At 38.4% G+C, this 18,107-nt stretch overlaps 1 non-coding gene across 1 annotated transcript; it reads right to left on the bottom strand.

Moving 5' to 3' along the window:
* Nucleotides 1-17,755: 17,755 nt before the first annotated feature.
* Nucleotides 17,756-17,863, bottom strand: LOC148548203 (small nucleolar RNA R71). Its single transcript, XR_015897239.1, has one exon. It is a non-coding gene; the product is annotated as a small nucleolar RNA R71 (small nucleolar RNA).
* Between the last annotated feature and the right edge of the window lie 244 nt (nucleotides 17,864-18,107).

Below are 18,107 nucleotides of genomic sequence, written 5' to 3'. Positions count from 1 at the left end.
TCACTACTTGAGTACAGATGTTGATTTCTAGCAACCGTATCTATGAGTTTTTAAGCCTCTTCAATCGTCTTTCTCATGTGTACAGATCCACCAGCTGAGTAGTCTAGAGACATTTGAGCTCTTTCTGTAAGCCTATAGTAAAAGATGTCTAACTGTACCCACTCTTAAAACATTTCAGAGGGGCATTTCCTTAGCATCCCTCTGTACTTCTCCCAGGCATTGTAAAGGGATTCATGATCCGCATGTTTAAAGCCTTGGATGTCCAGCCTTAGCTGTGTCATCCTTTTTGGAGGGTAAAATTGATTCAGGAATTTGTCTAATAACTGTTTCCATGTCTTTATGCTTGCTGTGGGTTGGTTATTTAACCACCTCTTAACTTGATCTTTTACAGCAAATGGAAACAGTAATAATCTGTAGACATCCTGATCCACTTCTTGATCACGTACTGTGTCAGCAATTTGTAAGAACTGTGCTAGAAACTCAGAAGGTTCTTCCTGTGGAAGACCGGAATACTGGCAATTTTGCTACACCATGATGATGAGCTGAGGATTTAGCTCAAAACTGCTTGCTTTGATGGGAGGTATACAGATGCTACTCCCATATGCAGTTGTAATGGGGTTAGCAAATGACCCCAGAGTCCTTCTGGACTGTTCATTTCCACTTATGTCCATGATGGATAAAAGGGAATTGATATGAATTGCAAATAAATTATATTTTTATTTTTATTTTATTTAATTAAAAGCAACCGAATAAAATAAAATAAAATAAATAGAAAATAAATAAAAGTTTCGAAAACTAAAATAATTGATTAATTAAGAAAATTTGAAAAACCTTGGATATGATTTTCGAAAATTGAAGAGAGAGAAAGTGGTTAGGGAGTTTCGAAAAAGATATGTTTTAAAATTAAAGATATGATTTTACAGCTTAAGACTAAGATAAGACAGAATAAAAAAAATAAGAATCTAATTTTTTTTTAAAAAGTAAAAATAAAAAATTTAATTAAAATAAAGGAAAAGATATTTTGAATTTAATGAAGAAAGAGAAAAACAATAAAAAGACACCAAACTTAGAACTTTTTAGATCAAAACAAAGAAAACAAACAGAAAAATTTTGAATGTCAAGATGAACACCAAGAACAAATTTTGAAAATTTTTAAGAAAATAAGGACACATAGGACACCAAACTTAAAAATTTTTATATTTTGGACACTAATAATTCGAAAAAAATTGAAAGAAAAATAGAAACATGTAATTGATACCAAACTTAAAATATAAAATTGAACTCAAATAAAAGACTCAAATTTAGTGACTCTAAACCAACAAAGATAAATTATTCCTAATCTAAGCAACAAAATAAACCGTCAGTTGTCCAAACTCGAACAATCCCCGGCAACGGCGCCAAAAACTTGGTGCACGAAATTGTGATTCACACTTTTCACAATTCCGCACAACTAACCAGCAAGTGCACTGGGTCGTCCAAGTAATACCTTACGTGAGTAAGGGTCGATCCCACGGAGATTGTCAGCTTGAAGCAAGCTATGGATATTTTGTAAATCTTAGTCAGGAGAATAATGATGAGAGTGATTGTATTTATGAAAAATAAACAACATGAAATAAAGAATACTTGTGATTCAGTAATGGAGAACAGGTGGAGGTTTTGGAGATGCTTTGTCTTCTGAATCTCTGCTTTCTTACTGTCTTCTTCTTCATGCACGCAAGGCTCCTTCCATGGCAAGCTGTATGTTGGTGGATCACCGTTGTCAATGGCTACCATCCGTCCTCTCAGTGAAAATGGTCCAAATGTGCTGTCACCGCACGGCTAATCATCTGTCGGTTCTCACTCATGTTGGAATAGCATCCATTGATCCTTTTGCGTCTGTCACTAGGCCCAGCACTCGCGAGTTTGAAGCTCGTCACAGTCATCCCTTCCCAGATCCTACTCGGAATACCACAAACAAGGTTTAGACTTTCCGGATCTCAAGAATGGCTGCCAATAATTCTAGCCTATACCACGAGGACTCTGATTTGAATCAGGAGGCTAAGAGATATGCACTCAATCTAAAGTAGAACGGAGGTGGTTGTCAGGCACGCATTCATAGGTTGAGAATGGTGACGAGTGTCACGGATCATCGCATTCATCAAGTTGAAGTGCTAGTGAATATCTTAGAAGAGAAACAAGCTTGATTGAATGGAAAACAGTAGCAATTGCATTAATTCATCAAAACACATCCGAGCTCCTCACCCCCAACCATGGGGTTTAGAGACTCATGCCGTAGAAGATACAAGTTCGAATGTAAATTGTCATGAGGTACAAAATGGATATCTAAAAGTGGTTTTTATAATGAACTAGTGACCTAGGGTTACAGAAAATGAGTAAGCCAGAATAGTTAGTGTAGAAATCCACTTCCGGGGCCCACTTGGTGTGTGCTTGGGCTGAGCATTGAAGTTTTCACATGTAGAGACTTTTCTTGGAGTTAAATGCTAGCTTTTGTGCCAGTTTGGGGTTAAACTCCATTTTTTATGCCAGTTCTGGCGTTTAACGCCAGAATCGGGTAGAAAGTTGGCGTTCAAACGCCAGTTTACGTCATCAAAACTCGGGCAAAATATGGACTATTATATATTGCTGGAAAGCCCATGATGTCTACTTTCCAAAGCAATTGAGAGCGCACCAATTGGGCTTCTGTAGCTCGAGAAAATCCATTTTGAGTGCAGGAGGGTCAGAATCCAACAGCATCTGCAGTCCATTATTCAGCCTCTGAATCAGATTTTTGCTCAGGTCCCTCAATTTCAGCCAGAAAATACCTGAAATCATAGAAAAATACACAAACTCATAGTAAAGTCCAGAAATGTGATTTTTGAATAAAAACTAGTAAAAACATAATAAAAACTAACTAAACTATACTAAAAACATACTAAAAAATAATGCCAAAAAGCGTATAAATTATCCGCTCATCAGCCAACTCCCAAAATCAACGGGAAGAACTCGACCTACTTCTAGAAGTCCAAGAAAGAGCTCAGATTAGAGAGGAAGCGTTAAACCGACGAATGACTTTAAGGTACAATCAAAGGGTAATTCAGTGAAACTTCGCCCACAACGATCTCATCCTAATCTGAAATGATATCGGAGCAGGTCGGTCAGGAGAAGGGAAGCTAGTACCTAACTGGAAAGGACCTTACCGAGTTGTAGAGGTACTGGGAAAGGCTACTACAAGGTGTCCGGCCTCGAGGGACGAGAGCTACCAAGGTCACCTAAGAAGGTACTATAGTTAGAAAGAAATAAAGATCTTAGGTCAAGGTGCACTCTTTTTCCTGAAAAGGTTTTTTAATGAGGCGCCAAGCCAAGATCTACAGAATTGCCCAACTTAGAAGGGTAAGCACTCATATGTATATATTCCTATCTATATGCCTATTTTTCTACTTGAATAAAGTTTTTTAGATTCAAAAGTTTTCTACCAAGATGCATTAATCTGAGCGCAAAAATTCATCGCCTGATTTTGACAAGGTTGGCAAAGATGAAAACCAAATTCATCGGCCGATTTCGACAAGGTCGGCAAAGATGAAAACCAAACTCATCGCCCGATCTCGACAAGGTCGGCAAGATGAGAACCAAATTCACGCCCGATTTCGATAAGGTCAGCAAGATGAAAACCAAATTCATCACCCGATTACAACAATGATCGGCAAGGTGAAAGTGATAAAAATAGATTAATGCAAGAAGTTATAAAAAGTAATCCAAAAAAAGTGGCTTGACGAGGTCTAACTAAAAATGGAATACTAAAAATAACTTAGCTTGGATCGACAAAAGAAGTCGGACCAACGAAAGCTACAGACGAACCAGCGAAAGCTACAGATTGGTCCGACTTCTCTTGTCGGACCAGCGAAAGCTACAGCTCGGATCAACAAGAAAAGTCGGACCAACAAAAAGCGTGTGCTAAAAGGGACATAGCTCCGCCCAAAAATTCACGTTCCACGACAAAGGCTATCACAATTGTTCAGACAAACTAAAAAGGTTCTACCAGAACACTAAAAAGTTGTCGAACAAGTTAGCCCCGAAGGTCAACCCAAACAGAGGACGGACTAAACAAAGATCTAATCAAAAAGAGGTTGGACAGTAGATGTACCAACACTCTATAAAGATCTACAGAAGTTGCAAAAGCATGAACAGTATATCAGAGAAATATACTCATGAAAATAAAACATTAAAAGACTCAAAGAGCTACTTAAGTGGCAGCCTCAGATTTTGAAAGTGTTTTGTTTTTTCAAAATAAAATTTGCATAGAAGCAGCTAAGGTCAAAAAGTCTACCATATCACAAGGTACAAAAATAGTGTTCAAAAGCCCACAAATCGGGCTTTACAGATAAAACAAAGAAATCATAAGGGGTCCAAAGTTTCCCCAGTAGTAGCATCCATAGCTGAAGGAGGAGGAACGATCTTCATAGGGGTGGCGTCCACAGTCCCATCCTCCCGATTAAGAATCTGACAATCGGGATCTGGTTCAGGATGGTCGACCTCAGCAGGTTGAAGAAGTCGTGGCTGCAGAAGCCTTGGCTGGCGGTGCAGGGGGAGGTCCGTCATCTTCATCATCCGGGGCAGGAACTATGTTTCCATCCTCCACCACATTATCCAAGCTGAAGAGAGTCAGGTCGAGCTCAGGGGCAAGAACTCAGACTTGGGCTTTTAAATTTTCATAAGCCCCCATCACAGTATCTACCAGGTGACCCTGGAGATCGGTGTAATCTGCTTGGGTAGAATCAAGCCTCTTCCTCAACTCCAACAGCTCGGCATAATTGCGGGTATAGCTCTCCTTATAGTTTTTTGCCGTTTCCCTAGCCAGGTTGGCAGCAGCCTCAGCAGCTGAGCCCGCGACTTCTCCTTCTCCAAATCCAATTCCAATTTGGCCACCCTAGCATCAAGCTCATCCTTCAACCCCTTGATCCTATCAAATTCTGATTTAGCATCCTCTATAAAAGCCTTCGTCGCATGGACTGGAGACCCTTGGACAGTGCAGAACAAGGCTGCACCCATATGGGCCATCCGAACACTATTATGGGTAATGAAATCCAAGTGGCGAAGGATGGAAACATCATCTATGGGAAGTTGGCCATAAGGAGCGATCTGCTCATCAACAAACTCTACAGCATCAAAATCCTGGGCATCTAGGTTATGAGGACCAACAGTTTTTTACCTTTTTGAAGGAGGTCCAGCCGCAGTGGGGGAGGAAGCAGCACCAGAAAATGGTCGAACTGGATCTAAGGGGACAGTCCGGACCTGAGGAGTGGGAATAACCTTCCTCGGCCTAGAAGCACCCGATGTTGGTTTCTTTGGAGGCACCTGAGAAGGCTCTCCCTCTGTGGCCTTGGCCGAGATGTTCTGAGCAGCTGTTGCTTTTTTAGCCCTACGGAAGTGCTTCATAGAATCCATAGACTTCACCATCTCTGAAAAAGGAAAACAATGAAGTCCAGTTACAAATAAGAAAGGGATAAACCGACAACACCAATAAACAAACAAAAGCTAAAAAGAAGTCAGCCACTACCCAGTTCAGCAGGAAGAAGGGAATGATCCCCAAGAAACCTCTTCGTGTTGAGATGAGGAGGCTTGCCCCAGTTCTCCTCTAATACATTCACAAAGGCCTGCTCGACCTCATCCAGACTTTTCCAAGAATACCTAGCCACTACTACATTCTTGACATAACAACTGGAAGATTTTTATGAAACCCCATGAGTTCGGATGGAGCTAGAAGGGGCTACATTACAAGACCACAACAGATCGGTCTCAAAAGGGGTAAAAGAAATGGTAATGTTCAATTGACTGAAGAAGTAGTCTTAAGCATAGAAAAAAGGACGTTCCTCTTGAGTCAGAGGAGGAAAACTAACCCTCTCCTCAGTGTCACGTGACACCAACTCATAATTTTTCTCCTGATCCCTATTACTACAAATTCTATGGTGCCTCCTAAGTCGCACGCAATACTCAAGATCAGCCACAGTAACACACATCAAAACTATGGAATCCAGCCAGTTAGACATGCCATCCGGGATCTTAGTAGACATTTCAACAATGTTTTTGCGAGAAGACATAGGTCAACTATTCCTTTAGTAAGAAAAAGAAAAATGGGTTACTACCAAACAACTCGGGCAAATATGGAAACAACTCGTACAAAAACATGTGAACATCAAGACTCAGACACGGCAGTAAAAGGGAAACCTAAGGACTCACACCAAAATCCAGGGGCACCCCTTTGAAGGCAGTAACAAGGCAAGAACCCAGAAAGAAAAAAATCGACAAGTCTATCCCTTAACATCTCACAACAAGAAAATACAGTCCTTCTCTGGCAACACTCCACACAAAACAGCAAGAAAGTCATCATCACCAACGAAAAAGCATCAAAGTTACAACCTTTCGTACTGACATTTTATCATCAAAGCTACAAAAAGCTTCCAAAAGCTATAAACTCAATCTACCAACAAATTCGCAAAAAAGCAAGACTTTGATCAGGGGGATACAACCACAAAAGGAAGATAGAAATTGCAACAAACAATAAAACCCTAAGGAAGCAAAAATTACCAGGCATACATCACATCAAAAGAGTGCAGGGATCACCACAAAGATGCAAGCTTTTTTCAGGAAATCGTGAAAACAAAATGCCGAAAAGAAATACACAATCTTTTTTCGAAAGGGTCAAGGTTCTCAGAGACAAAATTAGTGAAAATCACATGCAACAGTACAAGACATGCAAGAAGGCGAGTATCGAAAACATAAAAGGGGAAGAAAATACCAACTTGTAGAGGAAGAAGAAACAAGCGAGGATCAAGAAGAAACAGCGACGAATCCACACCAACAATCACTTTCGAAGCAAGGAAAGAGACAAGCGTGAAGACGCAAAAACAGAGGGTAGAGGAACGAAGTACAGTAGCGAGTGAAAGCAAAGAGAAAGGAGAGGAGAAACTGAAAAGATGAGGCGTAAAAATTCAAAATGAATTGAAAGAGGGAAAGAAGGGAACGACAAAAGAGGAGTTGATGGGCATTTAACCCTTGCACGTTCCCAAAGCACAACAATTAAAGAGGGATAAAGAAAGAAAATGCTCCGCATTCAAGTCCCAGCAGGAGTCATACCAGAGATCAACCCCAGGCAAAATGCTCGAGCTCGATTTCCACAAAAGGGTCAAAATCTAAAGGACATGACTTTAAGGGAAAAGTCGAGCTCAAGCAGGGGCACTGTCCATACCCTGGGTCGAGCTACCCGACTTGGATTGATTGAAGACAAAGCAACCGACCTTTTCAGGTCAGGTCCCGTGACTTTTTCTTTAAAAGAGTTCGGCCAAATCGACATAGGAAGCCCAAAGCAGGCCCAAACGAAGGGATACAGCCCAATCTAAAGGAAGCTAAAGCCTAGAAAGATAAAGGCGGTTCCCCTAAGAGATAAGGAGACTTCACCCAAAGATAAGATAAGATAACTAACTTATCTTATTGATAAACCCCAATTTTGTGGTTTATCTTGTGCTTATTTTAGGGGATTTTATCACCTTTTCCCACATTTATTCAATGAAATAGCATGGTTTTGTAATTCTCCTTTAAATTTTGCTTAAGAGTAAAAACATGCTTTTTAGGCCCTTAAATTGGTGATTTTAATTCACTTTAATTCCATTCGATGCCTTGATGTGTTTGTTGAGTGATTTCAGGTCCATAAGGCAAGTATTGGATGGAATAATTGAAGAGAAAAGCATACAAAAGGGAGAATTCATGAAGAAATAAGCTTTTCGAGAATTGAGGGCCACACGCATGCACCATGCACGCGCACGCGTGAGTAGGGGTTTTTGCCATCGACGCGTGAAGAACGAATGATTGACGATTTAGAATTCAAAATAAATTCTCGTTGCAAGTATAGTTTCTAAACCGAGCAATCATCCTTTCTTACAAACGTTTTGGTTGTCACAAGTAACAAACCCAATAAAATTTATAAACCGAAGTATTCAATCCTCGGGTCGTCTTCTCAAGGAATTGCAGGGAGGTGTTCTTATTATTAGTTATGAAATACAGTGTTTTTCGGTTTTGAAATGTTTGAACAAGGAAAATAAATTGCAGGAATTAATAAATTAATATCTAATAAAACTCTTGGCAAGGTATGAAAATTCGAAAGTCCTATCCTAGTTATCCTTATGTGAATTAAGTTTAATCCCACTTAGTTAACCTTTACGAAAGCAAAGGAAAGTCAAGTGGACTAATTAGTTAGATTCCCAAGTCCTAGCCAACTCCTAAGGAAAGACTAGAGTTAGTGGAATTCAATTCAATTAGCAAAATAACAATTAACAATCACGATAAGTTTGATAACTCAAGAGCCTCCAGTTAATCAATTAAAGCCAAGAATATAAAAAGCTAAATAAGAATCATAAATCTGAAATATCTCAATTTATATCAAATAAAGAAAATTCTAACATGAATGGTTCATAAGCCAATTTGGCAACATAAGTAATTAAATAAAAGCATTAAAGTATCTGGAAGTAAAAGAGAAATATAAAGTTAAAGGAATATTGAACATGAGAGGAAGTTGAAATAGTAAGTTGAAATAATAAGAAATCCTAATTCCTTTAAGAGGAATCCTAATCCTAAAACCTAAGAGAGAGGAGAGAACCTCTCTCTCTAAAAACTACATCTAAATTATGAAAAGTGAATAATCCCAGGGCTTCCTCCCTGAATGGATGCATTCCCCCACCTTATAACCTCTAATTTTTGTTTTCTGGACTTGGATCTGGGCCAAAAGGGCTTCAGAAACCGCTGTGGGCGTTTTCTGCAGTTTCTGGTGCGTGGTGTCTGTCACGCGTCCGCGTGGGTCACGCGGTTGCGTCATCTGGGAGTTTTCCTTGTCAAGCGTTCGCTTCAGTCACGCGTACGCGTCATTTGCGTTCTGCTCAAGGCACGCATCCGCGTCAATCACGCATTCGCGTCGCTGCCTTTTCGCGCTGGGCACGCGGCCGCTTCGTCCATGCGTTCGCGTCGCTGCCCTTTTCTTCAAAACTCCATTTTTGTGCTTTCCTTCCATTTTTGTATGTTTCCTTTCCATCCTTTAAGTCATTCCTGCCCTTTAAAGCCTGAAAGCACTCAACACACAAATCACGGCATCGAATGGTAATAAAGGATGATTAATTTTAATATTTCTAAAGCATAGGAAACATGTTTTTCACATATATCACATAATAAGGAAGGAAAAGTAAAACCATGCAAATTACATGAATAAGTGGGTGAAGGATTGAATAAATCACTTAAATTGAGCACAAAATACATCATAAAATATGGGTTTATCAACCTCCCCACACTTAAACAATAGCATGTCCTCATGCTAAATCCAAGATAAATAATAAGGTAAGGTTAAAGTGGTGGAATCTCATGCAATGCATTCTATTCTAAATGCAAACTACCTAAATGAGTCATGCAATTCTAGTTGTTATTCACTTGTATATAAAGCTTACATGTAGTTAAATTAATTCATATCCTCAAGGAATCATATATGCATAGCCAAACCTTAGATAATGTTAAAGCACTTTTACAATTGAGATGGGTAAAAGTATTTTACAAACTTGCAAGACATTTAACAATTAAGTAGAGATATATGGTGATGAGCTATTGAACCTTAACTGGATTTTGTGTTTACTCTCTAGTCACTCAGTGTTTATTGGGTTATTCACTCTATTTTTTTTCTATCCTTACTTCCTATAACTTTGTTCTTCATCTAACCAATCAACAATTATGGAATACAGACATACAAAAATCATGAGGTCTTATTCAAGGTTGTAATGGGGCCAAGGTAAAGGTAAGGGTATATGTATAAGGCTAAGTTAGCTAATAAGTGAATCCTTGATTAGTCTAAGATCTCACCTAACATACATACTTTATATAAATCAAAGTTTCTTAACCTATTTGCCCAAATTTTCCCACTTTGTATTGCAAAGTCATGCATTAAATTTAATTTTGTCCCATGTGCACTGATTCTTTTTATTTTGCAATTGGAGAAATTTGTATCCCCTTTATTTAAATAGTGAAAATTTATTTATTTATTTATTATTTTTTTATACACATGGTAATTTAATTATTTTGATTTCACATGAGCATGCTTCCCAAATTTCTGAAATAACAATTTAAATCCCTACTTTGTTTCTATCATCCCATGTTCCCATAAGATTTCCCACACTTAAATAATACATAATTTCTATCTTAAGCAAACCAAAGATTCAACTTGGAATTTTTATTTTGTTTTTCTGCTTAAGGCTAGTAATGTGGTTTATAGAACAATAGGGGATTAAAAAGCTCAAGGGGGCTAACAAGGGTGATGTAAAAGGTAGGCTAATTTGGGATAAGTGAGAAAAAATTCAAACGATGGCCTCAATCATCTCTTGGTATGTATCTATATTCTATATTGGACATATAGATTAAAACAAAGTAAAGAACATCAGAATGAAAAAGAAGGGCAAAACACACAGGAATGAAATTTATGATTTGAATGTAACCATACAATTAAGCTCAAAACTCACAGGCTGTGTATTCTCCAGCTCAAAAATCATATATCAGTTATACATGTCATGCAAGTAGAAAATAAGAGTTCCCATTATTCTCAATGTAAATTTTAGGGTGGCCCTTAAAATCTTAGTGCTCCTCCTTGATGAAATGTTGTTAACTAAATAACATGTAATGCTATGTATAAAAGGTGTGTGGATTGTTTTAATTTACTAAAATTTTCAGATTACTTCTTTTATTTTCAATTAAACCAAACTATCATATGCTAAAAGGGTAAACTATACTAATGAATCCACATATTCTATAACCAATAAGTTTAGAATTGCAAACTAAACTAAATGTCTAAGATATAAACTAAAGTATAAAATGCGGAAATAAAGTAAAAATACAGCAAAAGAACAATGTGCAAGTACTGAAAAATAAAAATAAAGATACAAATACAGAAAAATAAACAAAATAAGATAAAAAAAAGTCTGTAGTGGTTCACCAAAAAGATAGGCTAGGGATAGCGACCTCCCCACACTTAAAATATAGCATCGTCCTCGATGCTCACTCAAGCTGGGTGTGAAGGAGTGTCATCACCAGAAGCATGGGCTGCTGGAGTCTCTGAGGTGGCCTGAAGATCTGCAGACTGGATAAGTGTAGGAGGATCTATCTGCTGCAGTGGAGGCGCTGACTGTAGAGGAATCTCTGGGTCTGCAGCCTGAATCTGGTGTGGCTCCTCATGTTGTGGTGCAGCCTGCTCTGGTCCTGCCTGCTCAGCCTCTCTCTGTGCATGTGTCTTCTCCTCATGCTTGTCCGCCTCCTCCTCAGATGGCTCTGATGGTGTATCAGGCTCAGAGGGAATGTCATGGTGACCAGTGCGGATTAACAACTTTAAATGCTCATAGCGTCGCTTGTTGCGACACTCAGATCTCTCATATTGCCACTGGTTGCGACACTCCATCTGGTCTAGGTGCTGAAATAGGCGGTGCACAAGGTGGTAAATGGGCTCTGAGGCAGGTGGAGGTGCAGTGGCGGTAGCTGGTGCAGCAGTGGATGAAGAAGGGGCAGTGGAAGGTGTGGCTGCCTCATTAGAAGCGGTGAGGAATGGGGGTTTATAACCTAAAGCCTGAAACTTCCTGCTGTGAGGGATAATCTTCTTGCAGTCTGCAGCAGGTGGCTTCTCATCAGCAAGCTCCCAAGGCACGTCAGCTCGACGACCGAGATGGGTAATCAGATAAGGGAAAAGGAGAGTGCCTCTGACATGGACCCTGGCCATGTAATACCGGATGAATCGTGGAAGATACAGGTCCTTACCCTCCATCACACACCAGATGAGGGTGATCATAGCAGTGGGCAGCTCCGTCTCATGAGTGCTCGGCATAACATAATTGCTCAGGATCTGGTTTCAGAGCCGAGCCTCATTATTCAGATACATCAGCTTGATTCCCTTAGGCATTGCTGTATTCTTTCCCATGACCCATGGTACAGTAGGATCAAGGGCTATTCTCTGCTTGACAGCATCTCAGCAAATCTCATAAAGCACATATCCTCTTCAGCCTGATGGTAACCGTCAGGCTGATCTGACTTATGCAGAAGGTGGAGGATGTCCTCAATAGCTTCCTCAGTTACCAATATCTGTTTCCCTCTGAGGTGCACTGCATCCAGGGAAGTCTTGAAATAGTTGTAGTAAAACTCTCGGACCCAAGAAGCATTGACTTCTGTCAAGTTCCTTTCCAAGAAGAACCAGCCTCTCTGTTTGATCTGATCGGAGGTGTACTGCTATAGTTCTTCTGGAATTTTTAGAGTTCTCTCCAGGTACAGGTTCCTGGAGGTGGCAAACACTGGATACTTCAGCTCACAGTATCTGTTTGCAAATTTTACCGGGTCTGTGGCAGTGAGGAGCTGGTCAGCCTTCTCCTGCGGGGTAAAGTGCTTTTTCCGCCAAGAGTCATCATGCATAATGTCCAGGATAGACATAGAGGATTCGTCTCTTTTCCTTTTGCTAGTGGTTGCTTTGCCTTTTCCTTTGCGCTAAGGGTCAAACATCCTAAAAAGCATAAATTCCAGGATATAATTGAAGAACAAAAGCAGCAAAACAAGTAGCCAAATAGAATAATAGCAATATAAGCACATAGTGGCAAAAGAGCAGTAGAATTATGAAATGAGTTAAGTATATGTGCATTATAGACTGTATTTGAGTTAAAAATCTTGAGATGAAGAATCACAGTCCAAAATATAATATAAGTAGAATTCATGTTAATTAAGAAAAACAATAATGATGCCTTGAGTTAGAAAGTTAAAGTAGTTAGGCAAAAACCGAAAATAGAAGTTTGAAGGAAAAAATGGTTAGGAGGGAAAAAGAGGTTAGAAAGTGGAAAGCAGTGAGTTAGTAAAAAGGAAGTGAAAGTAAGGGGGCATGAAAAAAAATTTCCTGGTTAACAATAAATTCACAAATTTAAACAATAATCAACTCATATTCAAGCAAAAATTGCAGTGTATTGATGATAATTCAGAAGGATAGAAAAGTTGCAAAACTAATATGAAATCATCAATAGTGCAAGTTATTAACTAGGGGATCAAAAGGAATAAGAATGTTAGCCCGGGCAGGCATGCATTGGTGTGGTTGTAGCCAAGTAAGGCAAAACAGTAAGTCTCCAAACTCAATACATGAAAATAATTTGCAGAAAATTGGGCAGCATTCCGGCTAAAATTGGATGTTCCCGGGTAATAAACAAGAAAAACATTTCATAAGGATTGAAATAAAGCTGCAAATAGACACAAATAACATGAACATGAAAGAGCAGTGTAACAGCAACAAGGAACAATGTATGAACAATATGAACATTACAGCAAAATTAGAATTGTGAAATAGATAAAACAAGTAACAAGAACGGCACAATTATCAGGCCTAAATCCACTAACCACATCCTAGCTACCTAACCACCTAGAATCCACTACAAACATGCATCTCTAACTAGCCTAATTCGAATATAATCTGAAAAATAAGCAAATAACTACAAGTGATAGAGAAATTGGCGTTCGGCGGAACCTGGTATGTGTAAAAATAGAGGTGAGGGCAGAGAGATGGTGGTGGTGGTGGTGCGGCGGCACTGGGAGGAGCACGGCGGCACGGTGGTGGAGCAGGGGCGGTGGCAGGGGGCTAGGGTAGGGTTTAATGGTGGAGGGGGGTGGTTATGGTTGAGAAGAAGGGGGTGAGGGTTGTGGTGGTGGCCGGCGGAGGTGGGAGACGATGGTCCGAGGTTGGCCGCGGGGGGGGGGGGGGGGGCAGTGGCGGAAGAGAGTGGAAAGGGAGGGAAGAGAAGAAGGGGAGAAAGGGGAGAGGGGGGTGGGCGTCGTGACGGGTCTGGGTGGTCGAGGGTGGTGCGGCGGTGGTGATGGTTGCAGAGGAGGGAGTTGCAGAGAAGGAAAAGAGAAGGGGGGTATGGGGGCGCGATGGGGTTAGGGTTCTGATGAGCGGATAATTTATATGCTTTTTGGCATTGTTTTTTACATAGTTTTCAGTATAATTTAGTTAGTTTTTAGTATATTTTTATTAGTTTTTAAATAAAATTCACATTTCTGGACTTTACTATGAGTTTGTGTATTTTCTGTGATTTCAGGTAATTTCTGGCTGAAATTGAGGGACTTGAGTAAAAATCATATTCAGAGGTTAAAGAAGGACTGCAGATGCTGTTGGATTCTGACCTCCCTGCACTCAAAGTGGATTTTTTGGAGCTACAGAACTTCAAATGGCGCGCTCTCAATTGCGTTGGAAACTAGACATCCAGGGCTTTCGAGAAATATATAATACTTCATACTTTGCCCGAGTTTATATGACGCAAACTGGCATTCAACGCCAGCTCCATGCTGCATTATGGAGTTAAACGCCAGAAACAGGTTGCAAAGTGGAGTTAAATGCCAGAAACAGGATACAAAGTGGCGTTCAACTCCAAAAGAAGCCTCAACACGTGTAAAACTCAATGCTCAGCACAAGCACACACCAAGTGGGCCCCGGAAGTGGATTTCTGCATCATTTACTCATTTCTGTAAACCCTAGTAACTAGTTTAGCATAAATAGGACTTTTTACTATTGTATTTATATCTTTGGATTATCTTTTGATCCTTTGATCACGTTTTGGGGGCTGGCCATTTAGCCATGCCTGGACCTTATCACTTATGTATTTTCAACAGTAGAGTTTCTACACTCCATAGATTAAGGTGTGGAGCTCTGCTGTTTCTCATGAATTAATACAAAGTACTACTATTTTTCTATTCAATTCAAGCTTATTCCTTCTCTAAGATATCCATTCGCACCCAATAACATGATGAATGTGATGATTATGTGACGCTCATCATCATTCTCACCTATGAACGCGTGCCTGACAAACACTTCCGTTCTACATGCAAACAAGCTAGAATGAGTATCTCTTAGATATCTAATACAGAGGACCGATTCCGAGATATTAGAATCTTCGTGGTATAAGTTAGAACCCATGGACGGCCATTCTTGAGATCCGGAAAGTCTAAACCTTGTCTGTGGTATTCCGAGTAGGATCTGGGAAGGGATGGCTGTGACGAGCTTCAAACTCGCGAGTGCTGGGCGTAGTGACAAACGCAAAAGGATAGTAAATCCTATTCCAGTATGATCGAGAATCGACAGATGATTAGCCATGCAGTGACAGCGCATTGGACCATTTTCACAGAGAGGATGGGATGTAGCCATTGACAACGGTGATGCCCTACATAAAGCTTGCCATGGAAAGGAGTAGGAATGATTGGATGAAGACAGCAGGAAAGTAGAGGTTCAGAGGAACGAAAGGCATCTTTATACGCTTATCTGAAATTCTCACCAATGAATTACATAAGTATCTCTATCCTAGTTTGTATTTCAATTATGTTTTGATTATCAAATCTCCATAACTATCTAAATCCGCCTGACTGAGATTTACAAGGTGACCATAGCTTGCTTCAAGCCGACAATCTCCGTGGGATCGACCCTTACTCACGTAAGGTTTTTTACTTGGACGACCCAGTGCACTTGCTGGTTAGTTGTGCGGAATTGTGACAAAGTGTGATTCACGTTTGAGAGCACCAAGCCATTGGCACCATTGTTGAAGATCACGATTTCGTGCACCAAGTTTTTGGCGCCGTTGCCGAGGATTGTTCGAGTTTGGACAACTGACGGTTCATCTTGTTGCTCAGATTAGGTAATGTTCTTTTTCTTCCAACTTTTGTTTTGTTTTCAAAAAGTTTTCAAAAATTTTTCAAATATTTTGTCCTTGTTTTTGTGTTTCTAAAAATAAATTTTAGAAAATAAAAAAAAATTATAAAATCATAAAATCAAAAATATTTTTGTGTTTCTTGTTTGAATCTAGAGTCAAGTTTTAAGTTTGGTGTCAATTGCATCTTTTTAATTTTCTAAAAAAAAATTATTTTCGAAAATTTCATGCATTTCATTCTTCATGATCTTCAAGTTGTTCTTGGCCAGTCTTCTTGTTTGATCTTCAGATTTTCTTATTTTGTGTCTTTTCTTGTTTTTCATATGCATTCTTGAAACATTAATGTATAAAGAATAAAAATTTTTAAGTTTGGTGTCTTGCATGTTTTCTTTTCTTGAAAATTTTTCAAAAATAAGTTCTTGGTGTTCATCTTGACATTCATAGTATTCTTGCATGCATCACATATTTTGATCCAGAATTTTCATGCATTGAGTCTTTTTGATGTTTTTCTCTTTCATCATTAAAAATTCAAAAAAAAAATATCTTTCCCTTTTTCTTCTCATCAAATTCGAAAATTTGAGTTTACTTTTTCAAAAATTTTTAAAATCTTGTTATTTCTTATGAGTCAAATCAAATTTTCTATTTAAAAATTCTATCTTTTTTCAAATCTTTTTCAAAAATCAAATCTTTTTCAATTTCCTTTTAATATTTTCGAATTCCTTTTTAAAATTTTTCGAAATCTTTTTCATTTTTCTTTTAATGTTTTCGAAAATATTCAAATTAATTTTTAAAATCTTTTTCTTATTTTATTTTATAATTTTCGAAATTACTACTAGCATTTAATGTTTTGATTCAAAAATTTTTCAAGTTGTTACTTTCCTATTAAGAAAGGTTCAATCTTTAAATTTTAAAATCATATCTTTTAGTTTCTTATTAGTCAAGTAATCAACTTTAACTTCAAAAATCAAATCTGTTTAATTTTCTTTTCAAATCTTTTTTAAATTAAATTTTTCAATCATATCTTTCAATCATATCTTTTTCAAAATCAATTTCAAAATATTTTCTAACCTTTTATCTCTTTAAATTGATTTTCAAATCTTTTTTCAATCAATCCTATCTTTTTGTTTCAATCATATCTTTTTCAAAACTACCTAACTAATTCTCTCTCTCTAATTTTCGAAAATCACCTTCCTCTTTTTCAAAATTCCTTTTTAATTAACTAATTATTTTAATTTTATTTCTTTTCTAATTTTTGAATTTTATTTTAATTTCAAATTAAAAACAAAAATATTTTTATTTTAATTTATTTAATTTTCAAAAATTCTTCTCTCTCACCTCCTTCTAATTATTTATTTATTTACTAACACTCCTCTTCATCTAAGAATTCGAACTTACTCCTCACCCTTGTGTTTGGATTCTCCATCTTCTATTCATATCTTCTTCTACTCACATAAAAGAATCTCTATACTGTGACATAGAGGATTCCATATTTTCTTTTCTGTTTTCTTCTTTTTCATATTAGCAGAAACAAGGATAAGAACATTCTTGTTGAAGCTGATCCTGAACCTGAAACGACTCTGAAGAGGAAGCTAAGGGAAGCTAAAGCACAACTCTTTGGAGAAAATCTAAGTGAAAATTTCGAAAAAGAAGGAGACATGGCCGAAAATAATAACAATGCAAGGAAGATGCTTGGTGACTTTACTGCACCAAATTCCATTTTACATGGAAGAAGCATCTCAATTCCTGCCATTGGAGCAAACAACTTTGAGCTTAAACCTCAGTTAGTTTCTCTGATGCAACAGAACTGCAAGTTCCATGGACTTCCATCAGAAGATCCTTTTCAGTTCTTAACTGAATTCTTGCAGATCTGTGATACTGTTAAGACTAATGGGATTGATCCCGAGGTCTACAGGCTTATGCTTTTCCCGTTTGCTATAAGAGATAGAGCTAGAGTATGGTTGGACTCTCAACCTAAAGATAGCCTGGACTCTTGGGATAAGCTGGTCATGGCTTTCTTAGCCAAGTTCTTTCCTCCTCAAAAGCTTAGTAAGCTTAGAGTGGATGTTCAAACCTTCAGACAAAAGGAAGGTAAATCCCTCTATGAAGCTTGGGAGAGATACAAGGAACTAACCAAAAAGTGTCCTTCTGACATGCTTTCAGAATGGATCATCCTGGATATATTCTATGATGGTCTGTCTAAATTATCAAAGATGTCATTGGACCATTCTGCAGGTGGATCCATTCACCTAAAGAAAATACTTGCAGAAGCTCAAGAACTCATTGACATGGTTGCAAATAACCAGTTCATGTACACTTCTGAAAGGAATCCCGTGAGTAATGGGACGCCTCAGAAGAAAGGAGTTCTTGAAATTGATACTTTAAATGCCATATTGGCTCAGA

Source organism: Arachis ipaensis, chromosome B8 (genome assembly GCF_059453495.1).
Source record: "Arachis ipaensis isolate K30076 ecotype BB chromosome B8, ASM5945349v1, whole genome shotgun sequence".
Classification (NCBI taxonomy): Eukaryota; Viridiplantae; Streptophyta; class Magnoliopsida; order Fabales; family Fabaceae; genus Arachis; species Arachis ipaensis.
Note: the sequence above shows the minus strand (reverse complement) of the source record. Positions and strands in the feature narration are given on the sequence as shown.